The sequence below is a fragment of the Lates calcarifer genome, linkage group LG18 (genome assembly GCF_001640805.2).
Source record: "Lates calcarifer isolate ASB-BC8 linkage group LG18, TLL_Latcal_v3, whole genome shotgun sequence".
Classification (NCBI taxonomy): Eukaryota; Metazoa; Chordata; class Actinopteri; family Centropomidae; genus Lates; species Lates calcarifer.
In genome coordinates, this window is record NC_066850.1 from 2,931,765 (window position 1) to 2,943,868 (window position 12,104).

Here is a 12,104-nt window from a genome sequence, read left to right on the forward strand (position 1 = left end):
TTAAAGTACAAAGACACATGATGTGCACGCTTTGGAGCGTTCGTCTACACAGACAGAAACAGTAGATACATGTCTACATGTTTCTAAGCCACTGAAGCTTTGGAGATTAGTATTTCAACATGTTGTATAATGAGCTCCTTGAAAGGATTACACAATAAGAAACTATTCCAACAACTAAGGCGTCACTGTTGCACCTCTGAAAAGATCAGACTCCAGTCGTCGGTTGCTGTGTAGTATTTGTTTTCAGTCTTTATTGAGGGAAAAGTACAAAGTTAAAACATGAATGAAGCAGTTACAAATCTGTTTATTAATGTTGCAGTCAAATTGTGATTCAGCATCACTCACCGATTCAATGAAACCTCTCAGTTCAAGTCAGTAGTGTGTGTGTGTGTGTGTGTGTGTGTGTGCTCCTGTGATGTATTGCTGCCCTCCAGGGAAGGCAGTAGGTTGTATAGTTAGCTCCTGATGGGGTAAAATCACAACCCTGAAACCACACAACCTACTACCTCACCCTGTACGAACACCATAAGTCACCCGGGTGGGCGGTGGGGTGGGGGGTGGGGGTTAGAGGTCACATGATCGCTGTGTAAATGAAGACAGAGCTGCTGTGTGGTTATCACAGTTTCTGTACAAAATCAGCATTCAAATATTAGCTAATGGACTCATGTTAAAGGATTTGAAATTATAATAAGCACAGAAGTAAAAGACTCATAAATTAACATTTTAGTTCTGATTAAAATTCCAAAAATATTTCAGAATCATGCACTAATGAACATCATTAAAATGGATGAAATCTTTCCCAGATCTTGCATTTATTTTTAAAATCAACATCTGAGTTGCCTGAAAATGTGAAGATAATTTTACTTGCTTCTTCTTTATTTTCTGCACAATTTTATCAAAGGAAATCAACAAGGAGCAGTGCCCTTTATGTTCTAAATATAGTGTGTTGTTTGTCCAGATTTGAAGTGGAGAAACAAACGTTTGCAGTGCGGTCGTGACGGTCGTGATGCCAGCACAGTCGCTTCAGGAAAGACAGTAAGTTGTATAGTCATCTGACAGCTTGGGAATGACCCTAAAACTATACAACCTACTACCTCACCCCAAAGGACAGTTCATCTCCCGCAGAGGTCTCTCCTGTCGCACGCTCGGCAGCTCGGCCTGTGGGGAACAGAAACTCAACGCGACAAACGGCCTTCAGGAAGCCAGGAGGAGACACAGGAAACTAAATGACACATGAATGTGTGTCTGTAAGTGGATTATTGTGTTTGATGTGTGTAAAAATTCTAACTCTGTGTAATGGGAGAAAAAAAACACTAACACCTGCTGTTTTCAGAAGCTTGAAAAGTTAAATATATACCTGCTGGTCAAGGCCACGAGGTGCAGTTAAAAAGTCTGAAAAAGTAAATGGACTTTTGAATTGATGTTGAATGATGTTTTACACACACAGCCTGAACCTCCACGCTATTTAAGAGTATTTTACAGTATTTAAATCACAACCACCTAATTCTCTGTATTAGCTAAAGACTGTGGCCATAACTACACACTTTATTTTTGTCAGGAGATACAGCTGAATTAAACTGCTACAGTACATTTAATGTAAACTTCAATTTAATCAATTAAAAATATAAATCATTTTCTAAACAACCTAACCTAAACTCAATACGCTGCTCTGTTCTGTTTTTATCTTCTTCTACTTTCTATATGAACAGGAAATGTGAGAGTGGATGTGAGAGTAGAGCAGAGGGAACTTTGCATCTAACTGAGTAAATTGAGATTGTGTGGGTTTTTTTTTTTTTTTTCACGCTTTAATTGTTGCGTGCTGTCAAAATACTTCCTGTATGTCACTTGTGTTTGACGGGTCACCTCCTCCGTGCAGCTGCGGCTTCAGGGCTGTCGGCTCGCCTCCTCTCGCGTTTCCTCGTCCTGATGGAGACAAACGAGAGGAGAGAGAGTGAGCTGCGGTCGGGTGTCGAAAGGTCAGACTTTCACCTCTTGTCTTACAACGCGAGCGTCGCGTTAACAGCAGCAGCGCTCGGCACACAGACGCAGGCGTGAGAGTGAGAGTGTCTTCTCTCTGTATTATTTATGAGCATCCTGTTTGGCAGGCTGTGGTGTTACCTGGTAGCTTAGGTAACACCTATTAGGCAAACAAGCAGGTGATTGAGGAGAAAAGAAACACAAACAATCCTGATTAAATTTAAACTAGTCGGATAAATCCTCTGCAGATATCCTCTGTCGTTCTTCCTGTGCAGCCTTATTTGTGTGTGTCACTCTTGGTGCAAATGAGCATAAATTTGTATGTGTGTGTGTGTGTGTGTGTGTTTGGCTGAAAGGTCAAGCAGACAGGTTGTGGTTGTTTGAGGGAGTTTCCTGAGTGAGACAGGAGAGGCTGTGGCTCTGCTGTGGTTTCCCCTTCGAGCTGGGGAGCGGCGGGGGAGGAGGAGGAGGAGGGTGAGGTGGGGTCGAACTTATAAAAGTGAGTCACTGCCTCGACTTCTCGCACACACGCACGCACCAGTTTGCGGCTGTTTTTTATTGCAGGTCGGTTATCCCGTAAATGCCACACAAATCTCTGCACGAGCTACTTAATGTCCAGGCCTGTGAGGTGCACAGCAGACCTGCCTCACTCACACTGCTAATGTACCCGGCTGCCGGGTATCAGGTTTACACAAGAGGAGACCTTTCACTTAAAGGGTCACTTAAGGCAAATTGCAAAGAAACATTTTTATGACTTACCTCAAGCGGGTATCTCGCTTTAGTTTAATGTGCCTGGGCTTTGGAATATACATCACACACCCCCGCTCCAACACAACAGAGGTGGAGGGACTTTTGAAAAAATGACTCACTAAAAAATTCAGCATCTCCTTTGAAGAAAAGTGTCGCTGTTCCTCTGTGTAGTCCACACACCTCAGTCTGAACTCAACTGTCAACTGTGAATAACTTAGTTTAGTGCTGGGCACTGCCGCACTGCAATTTCTCTTATTTTTAATGTTGTTTTCTTCTTGATTTTACCATTGCTATCACCTGAGCCTCATTTCATTCCCTGTCATGTACAACATGTTCTGGAGCGACTACAAAAACTCCCCACACCTCATTTTGCAAATCATACAAAGCAACAACGACACTATTCCTGTGAGCATCAGCAACACAGTCTCATTCACATCCATTGTACTAGAGTGGGTAAAGGCCTGGGAGAATGAGAAAATAGATTTTTTGTCATTTTTATGCCCTGGCCCTTTAACCCTGCCTTTGGTGCCAGAGTTCAAACTATTTAAGTGTTAATTTTATATTTTTTATTGCCAGCAGAGTGTTAAATTAATCTCGTATTTGCTCCACTAACATTTTAAATTCTTATAAATCAGAGTGTATTATCATAGGGATACATTTAAAAAATACATTACTGACTAACGAGAGGTGGGACTGAGGAACGCCCTGCGGCCATGTGCTCTCCTACAACTCTCTAAAAGAACATTCACCCAGTGTTTTGGACACATGGCGCCATAAACTGTAATCTGTGTTAAACTGTCAGGAATGATCCGCACGATCATTTGAGATTAACCACTGCTCTCTTTGAAGTGAGTGGACCATGTGCGCCTGAAGAATAAAAATGTAAAATTGGTGAATAGAAATCGAGAGCAGTTGCTTTTTTTGTTCCCTGCGGTTTGGTGTTTTTACCTCTGTCATTTGAACTCTGACGTAACGGCGCACTCGGTCACGTCACTGGAAAGACCGGGAGATAAAGAGAATACGACATGAGATAAAACTTGTGACCCTGAATCAAACCCGTGACCGTGTTTGTGTCGGCGTCTGCTGATCCAGGCTGCGTCCAGAGTTATCCAAGACGTTCATGTGCCTTGGAATGGCATCTTATTTTACTGAGCCCGAAGCAAACAAACAAACAAACAAACAAAAAGTCAGAAACCCAGAATCTGAGGACCAGCCTTCGCCCTGTGGAGGCGTCCTGTCACTCAGCCTGCAGTTGACCAAAACCACCAACAGGTGTCATGTCTCCCCAAGTACACAGGGCGAGTGTGTGCAGGACTGAGGGCTCCCGTGACAATGAGGCCTTTGTGCAGTTCCGGGTGCCAGCCGGTGTGCCCTCGTGTACTGTTTCCCTCTAATCTTCATTTGACCTTTAGGCTGACGGCTTTTCTTTCCCCCTTTTTCCCGACTAATTTCCTTTGAGGAGATTATCTTTGAGCCGCGTCAGACACTCACCGATTCAGATGACACGACACACACACACACACAAAACGCGTTGGAGCCCGTTTTGATGGGACGTGTCACTCGCTGCCACGGACGCTGCAGTGTGCTGGGAACAACGTGAGCCGGACTGGGTTCAATAAACTAACGACAAACTGTGTTAATTGTGTTGTGTGCCTGCGGGCTGCTGACAGAGCAAACCTAATGATGCATAGTCCCTGCTAGAGACGAGACAGAGGTGATTTCTGACTTTGCAGTGTGGTGGCATCCACACACACACACTTCACACACGCAGTTAAACGAATGTGAAGTAAATATGGACTTAAATGAAATAAAAATATATTTAAAAATATAGAAAATTAATAAGATGTTAAACCAACCTTGATGCTGAGGTCTGAGCAGGAAAAATAAAGTCATTCCCGATTAATGAGCCTGCAGATGAAAGAGAAAAACAGAGACGTAAATATAGTAATCCTTACACACACACACACACACTCAAAATACTGTAGATATATTCACAAAAAACACACACACATCAAGGTGTCCATGTAGCCCTCAGGTCATAAACCTGCCAAGCAGCTACTTGAGTGTATCATTAAGGCTGATGTAACATATGTTAGAGTGATCATGGCTGAGAATACTGCAGCCGAATTTAGACTGGATAACTATATTACCATCAACTGGCCAGTGTGGAAGAAGCTGAGATTCATCTCTCAGAAAAAGCACATGCTTGAGAAAATTACCAGTGGGAATTATATTATATTACAAGTGTGTTATTAGAAATAGAAATTAACTTGTGGCTTTTTGTTCAAGTTATTTTCATTTTCTGTAATTAGCCGTTTCTTTATTGTGGTCGAATTTTAGTTTCTAAAAATAAAACAGCTAAATTACAAAGTGCTGAAAATATTAAAAATATAAAAGGAAGTAATTTAACATTTAGACATAAACACGAAGCAAATTAAGCCCCAGGTAAACTCCACTGTTATTTAGTTTTTAATTAGTTTTTAGTAACAAATAATTTTAAATAAATCTGCAATGTGTATTATATAAATAAATATAACAGGTGTCTTCTCTCTCACTCAAACACACACACACACACACACACACACACACACCTAAACACACACACTGTCAAAGCAAAAGTAATTTCAGAGGACGTTTCGTCCTCTAATTTTAAGTGTAATTAGACATTTAATTCAATGAAAATATATTGTATTTACTGTAACAATAAATTACAGATTAATTTTTCCACAAAAAAAAATCCAATAATCCGACATGATTTTTAAAAAACTCCCTCACCTGTTTAAGAAAATTATGATGCAACAATAAATATTAAAATATATCACTTTTTAATTTTTTACAGTCAGACTGTAGAGTTTGAATGCAAGCCATGTGTATAAATTCACTTGCAAACCACAAACACACACACACACACACACACGCTGAACACACACACACTGAAGGACTTTGTGCTGCTGAACCCTTAGAAAATGAAATGTTAGATTTTCCCACGAACTTTTGTTTCTGCTTCATTTAAATTCTTCCTGCAAAACAAAACCTTATGACTGACGACACACATTCTCTCTCTCTCTTTCTCTCTCTCTCACACACACACACACACACAGAGTGAAACAAAAAGAGGTGTAACAGAAACATAACTGAAAGTAAAACACCCCCAATACGTCTCATACCTCATTTCCCATCTGGTTTGCTGCTTAGCAAATTAAAAGTCGCTTTTTATGCCAAATTGCAAAAGTGCCAGCAATAAAGACAACTCCATCTGACTCCATCTTTAATTTCAACAGTTGTAAGAGCTCTGATTAAAAACCAGCTCCTTCAGTATGCCTGTGTGTGCTTTTTAAAAAGTGTCCTTGTACCATTTCACTGCAAGTGTGTGCTTCTGTATTATACTCAAATGCACCTGTGTGTGTTTGAGTAAGACTGTGGCCATCTGTAGTGCATGCATTGTGTGTGTGTGTGTGTGTGTGAATGCTCAGAGGAGGAGGCTGTGCCCTGCACTCCTTGGGAGAGGCGTGGGAACCCCATTCATCTTAGGAGCCTGGGTCCATTGTGGGGTACATAGCATCAAATGTGTCTGGGTGTTTGTGTGTGTGTGTGTGTGTGTGGGTGGGTGAGGGTGGGTGAGGGAGTGTGTGTTTGTGCGTGCATGTGTCCTGTGTGTCTGGTTCAAGATGTGGTGAGATGGTCTTTATGTTCAGTTTTTCAGGTCGCTCGGTTTTGTGTTCTCTAACACGTCGGACGGTTTTGTTTAGAAACCAGACACGTAGTTTGGGACGTTTTGAGCCAAATCCACGATTGTTCTTCATTTTCGTCTCTTTAAAAAAAAATCAGTGCAGGACTCCTCAGTGATCTGTCATTTACAATGTAAAGATCAAACTTTTTTAAAGCGCAGGAAATCAGTGTGTGAAACTTACTGCCAGGTGTGTGAAAAATATGATGTTCATTTTTACAAATTCCACGATCTAACCAGGTTCGTTTTTCTGGTTTTCTCGGGATAAAATATTATTTCTAGTTCGGCCAATAATTTGAGAAAATACACTCTATATACAGGGAATATATACTCTGAGACTTCCATGATATTAATAGGCCTACAGTATGCAGAGGAAACTTAAAGTTCTGTGTGAGGAGGAAAAAGCTACAAAATATTTTCGACGATTTTCAAAAATTAACACGACGATCGTACGTTTCCGAGTTCCAAAAAGTGAATCAAAGCGTGTTTTTCGGCGCTTCTCTTACGGCCGTTTTGTTTGTTTCGCCGCAAATACTGTCTTTTATTTCTACAGTGTGTTGAACAGAATCAGAGGAAATACAAGAAGAAAGGAAAGAGTCAGAAAAGAGAAAAATGAAAAACACATCTATTTGACTCTGCTGCAGTTATTAATGCTGCACCTCGAGAATTCTGATTGGTGTCCAGCAATGACGTGTTCCTTCCCCAAATGCTGACGTATTATAATTCATTATTTCACCTGGCTGAGGGTCTCGGCGGAGGCTTTCGGACGCACCGAATGCGGGAAGCGACGTCAGGGTTTCCTGCCGGGGTGACAGTGATGGCGGAGCTCGCGCCAGGCCCTGTGGTGCGAGAGTGGCGGATGAATAGGCCTGTCAAACGTAGGACGTAGGTGGGATGACTAGAGCTATCTGTGATGACTCACACTGCCTCCACTCCTACCTATCGGTCATGGTCGACTCTGATGTGCTGAGGTGCTCAACATGAAGCCATATCGACAGGCGATGTGGGGGGGAGTGGGGAAAAGTACGATTTTCAATTAGCGTCTGTTCGAAAAACTGATTTATGGGGGATAATTAAAAGATGCCATGCTGGATGGCATTGATGAGGGGTGTGGCATATTGAGTTTTTTAATTATGTGGAAAATATGATATAATACACTGAAAATTAGATCTGATATTCGTCCTGAAGGATGAAGCAGCTGTGGTACTCGTGTTAATGAATATTTAACTTTTTTTTAAAAAGCACACCGCTCTATTTCGGTTAAGACACACAACCTAAATACTGTGCAGACAGATTGTACTGCTTTGAATCTAAGTTGGGTCGAACCGCACAATCGAACTAAAGAGAGAAATGTTTAATGCCTTGCAGCATTTTTCTCGTTTAGGCATGTTAAGTAAAACGCTTTACAGTAGAGCCATGTTAGTAAAGCATAATAAACGCTATGTCTAAAAAGGCCTGTTCGAGCTATATTAAAGCTACGTGTGGCCACGTGTCAGGATTGACCCATTTTTCAATGTTTAACCTTCGATTACAAACCCTAAACCTCGCACTAAAACGAGGTTTTAATGAGAAAACTCAGTATGAAAATCGCGATTAATAGTTTTCTGATAGCTGACCAGGAGAGAAAAGGAGAGAGAGACACTGAGAGAGACTGAGGGGGAGAGAGAGAGAGAGAGAGAGAGAGAGGGAGCGTTGTGGTGGGGCTCGGCCTTGTGTAGCAGGCCTTGTCTGGCCCTTGGCCCAACATTACAGCACTGGTCCCTCTCTGCTCCCTCCAAAACCGTCTCTCTTTCACACACACAAAAGGCCGACCTGGAGTGCAAAACTGCAGGTAGGAACGCACCAGAGGACAGATTAGCTCGGTTTCGTTTGAAATTCAAAGCCCATGCCACGTTTCCCCCCTGGTTTGCCTATATTTAGTTAAGCCTCCTCTCCTCTCTCTCCCTCTCTCTGGATAGTCATGTAGCCCTGAAGGAAACAACACCCAGACACAGCGTTCAGACACACCAACATGGAGATCGGGTCAAACGAAGCCGCTCTCCGGCGTTTTGTTTCGCCTTTGCGTTTTTCATCGTTTTGTAAAAACAACACCTCTGCATGTGTGCATGCTTCACACACACACACACACAAACACACACACACACACACTTACCTCCACACCCACACATACTCTCTGACTTACCCACTGAGTCTTTGAGGCAGCTGGCACACACACCACAGCCATCAGCTATCCGGGGCAAAGCGCCGAAATCCCCGCCGCTCATTGTGCTGGATCCTTCGCCGTAGCTGCACACAGTATGTCCACATATCCTCTCTGTAGAGAAGGGCAGAGAAGGAGCTTGGATTCAGTCACACAGCTCTGCACTCCCTGCAAGGAGTAGGCGGGCACGCCAACGAGAGACCCATTCAGAGTCCCAGCAAGTGCCAGCCTCCCTGTCTGCCTCAACGCCTTGTCTATATGTCTGTCTGCCCATCTGTCTGCCCCTCTGTCTGGGTTTTACCCTGTCAATCTGGCCACCTCACCCCAAACCCGTCTCTAAACCTCGGGTAACCTGCCTAACCTCAGCTAACTGCTTTCTAATATTTACAAACTGGCTCCCCTCGCTCTCCCCTGTCTGCCACCTCCTAGTCTGAGACTGTCAGGGCCCGCCACAATGGGGAGGCCATGTGGGTTTCCCATGGAGTCGTGTGTTCCTCCCGTCTGGCAGTTAACAAGGCTTTGAATGAGGAATGTTAGCAAACAGAGCCGCTGAATGTCGGGTGAATGCTAAGCCAGGCAGCCAGTCAGATCGCAGCACTGGCCCAGGCATATGAATAATGCAGAAGACTCGACAGGGAGGAGAGGAGGCAAGGCTCCGCCTCCCACTGCCCCTTCCCAACTCCACCCGCCCCTCCTTCTTTTCCCCGCTCGAAACTCAAATGCCTTCACGGGAGCAAGACAGCAGAGAGGGGGGAAAGAGAGGATTCAAGATCTCTGCTGCTACTCAGTAATGCAATAAAAAAAAACTCCAGGAAGAGGAGGATAGTTAAACATGCACACACATGTAATTACTACAAATCAGTTCTTGAAACATGCCACTCTTTTCCTGTCATTGGGAGCTATCTCACTCTTTTTTTGGCTTTTTGTGTCTTTTGTTTGAAATTGGCACCTGTCCCAGAAAAAGCCCCGTTGCTGCTCCGCCCTCCTGCTCCCCTTTCACTGGAGACTGCCCACGAGAGAGAGAGAGAGAGAGAGAGAGAGAGAGAGAGAAAGAAAAAGAGAGAGGGAGAGAGAGAGAGGGGAGAGCGTGAGGAAGAGAGGGTGGGGCAGAAAACCCAAAAGAGGGAGAGGTTTAGAGATGGAAAGGGTGAGGAAGGTGGTGGGTAAGGGAGATAAGAGAACAGGAAAATACATGAGAAATCATCTGTTGAAATCGAGACACATGCTCAGGTATCGTGAAATCGAGCAGCTGGTCGAACGGCGCGCTAAAAACAAACCGCCGTCCTCGTCCTCGGCTTCAGGGAGGACTCACGAGAAAGAAAAAAAAAAAAAAAAAAAGGAAGCATGGCGAGAAATCAAGAAACACGTGCTCAAAAAGCCTTCGCATCACAGCGGGGCACAAACCAAAACCACTGATTCTGCCCAGTCCAGTTTAACTCTACTGACAACAACCCAGAAGAAGCAAAAAAAATATTTTAAAAAACTGACCAAGTGCAGGTGATCGATGCCCGCCAAGTGAAGAAAACCGGGGTCCTGAAAAACGTCTTCGCAAATGGCGCAGCGGTGTCGAAGCAGGAGTAAAGCAAAGCCACTTGTTGCATGATATTGAGGAGCAGATCTTGCAGAGAGAAGCGAGAGCAGGCAGAGGGTTAAAATCCTGGGACTGGGAGTAGTAAAAAATCCCTCCCTCTTTTGGCACAGACTAGCTAAAGGGGAGGGCCCGCCTGTAGAAATAGCAGCAGAGCGTTTTTCCCCTCTTTTTTTTTTTTTTTTTTTTTTTCAGAGCTGCAGCGTCCTAGTCTACCCTCTCGCATGTGGCCGGGACCCAGGGAGAGAGGAGGAGGAGAGCGATGGATAGAAAAAGAAGCAAGAGCAGAGAGGGGAGGGGGCGAGAGAGGGAGGGAAGAAGCGCTGTGAGTGGAGGAGAAAGGGCTCAGCTGATGATGAAACAGGGACGTGTGGGAGTGCGTGCGCACTACGCGTTTTCATCACCGACCCTGTGCGACGTGCGTGTGCACAAGGCGGGAGGGAGCTGGAGGGGTGTGTGTGTGTGTGTGTGTGTGTGTGTAGGTGGGGTGGGGGGGGGGGGGCACAGTGCACTTCTCCTGAGGAGGAGAGTCACAGCAAACACACACACACACACATACACTCAGAAATGATTAAAGGATTGTGGGACAACTTTTAACACCTAACTTTGAGTGTCATGTGAACGATTAACTATTCATCTCTTTATTTCAGAGACGTTCGTCTTTGACCTACATGTCCTTTATCACAAAACTTCCAGAGTGTGGATGGGACCAACAGCAGGCACCTAATAAAGGCCCGAAAACCGGAGTCTGGCGTGGTCGCTGATGAATACGGCCTTGATTACTGCTTCGTTCTCATGACCACAGAGACGTTAATGAGTTGAAAAAGCTACGCCGACTGTTTTGGCACGCTATCAAAGCTAGATAAGCACCTGGGTGCGACTGCCCTGCCATGATTGCAACAGCGAACCGTGCTGTGAAATCCTGTAATATTTACCGCAGTGCGCCCGCTATGTGCCATTACTAGGCCACCCTTGCCTCGCTGCGAACTGCAGCAGCGGTCCTGCGTGCGAATAAGGAGAGGAGAAATGTCGGGCAGTAACCGAACGATAAAATGGACTCTGCTGATGACTCTGCTCGTGTCCTGCACCCTCCTTCCCCCTCCGCCTCCCCCTCAGTGTCCAGCCTATTCTGTCTCCCACCCTTTCTTGTCCTTTCAGTAGCACTGTTATAGCCTACAGTAATAAACAGCCCTGCTCTGAACAGCTAGTGTTAATTTAAGCCTGCATGAGGAGGATCTTTTTGATGTTTTTGTGCCAGATACCACCCCTGCTGTCTTTCTCTCTCTCCCTCCCGGTCTCATGCACACCTACCAACCTCTGCATCAGCCTGCTGAAGGTTATTCACACCCGTCCGGTATCCGCCCGACTTCCGCCCCCAAAAACTTCCCTCTGTGGCCAAAACGCTGTAATGCCCCCTTAGCTGTTTGCAACAGATTCCCCCATAGCAAAAAAACAAAAAAACAAAAAACAACAAAAAAAAAAAAAAACCCAACTTCCTCTCTTTTGGACGCCATTCCCCTCCCCTCCAGTCTTCTCTTTCCCAAAAGAAACCCAGAACTCAGCACAGGCAAATTTTTTCCCCTCCTCTCTCCCCAAAGTAGCAGCCGCACAAAAGAGAGGGGAAAAAGGGAAAACTGTCCAAAAAAACGACGGATCTCACATCATGGAGCACGGCTAGCTGCTCTTGATTTCAATCTGTCTTTATTGCTCACACCGAGTCTAGAGGGGGATTGCTGACATTGAAACAAATAAAAGGTGGGAAAACCTCCTTATGTACACTTAACCATTTTCTCATATGTGTGTTTTTTTTACTGTGGAGAAGTAGACGAAGTGCAGAGCGAATATGAGCGATTGAACAGCAA

At 44.4% G+C, this 12,104-nt stretch overlaps 1 long non-coding RNA gene across 3 annotated transcripts in view; it reads right to left on the bottom strand.

Moving 5' to 3' along the window:
* Positions 1-223: 223 nt before the first annotated feature.
* Positions 224-12,104, bottom strand: part of LOC108890606 (uncharacterized) — a 32,141-nt gene continuing 20,260 nt past the window's right edge. For 2 of the 3 annotated variants that reach the window (XR_001962179.2, XR_001962178.2), the window contains exons 4-6: positions 8,637-8,768; positions 4,584-4,635; positions 224-1,923 (exon numbers count right to left, since the gene is read on the bottom strand). This is a non-coding gene — a long non-coding RNA (uncharacterized LOC108890606). Of the gene's footprint in view, positions 1,924-4,583; positions 4,636-8,636; positions 8,769-10,142; positions 11,963-12,104 lie in introns of those variants that run through there. The other variant, XR_001962177.2, reaches the window with a different exon arrangement.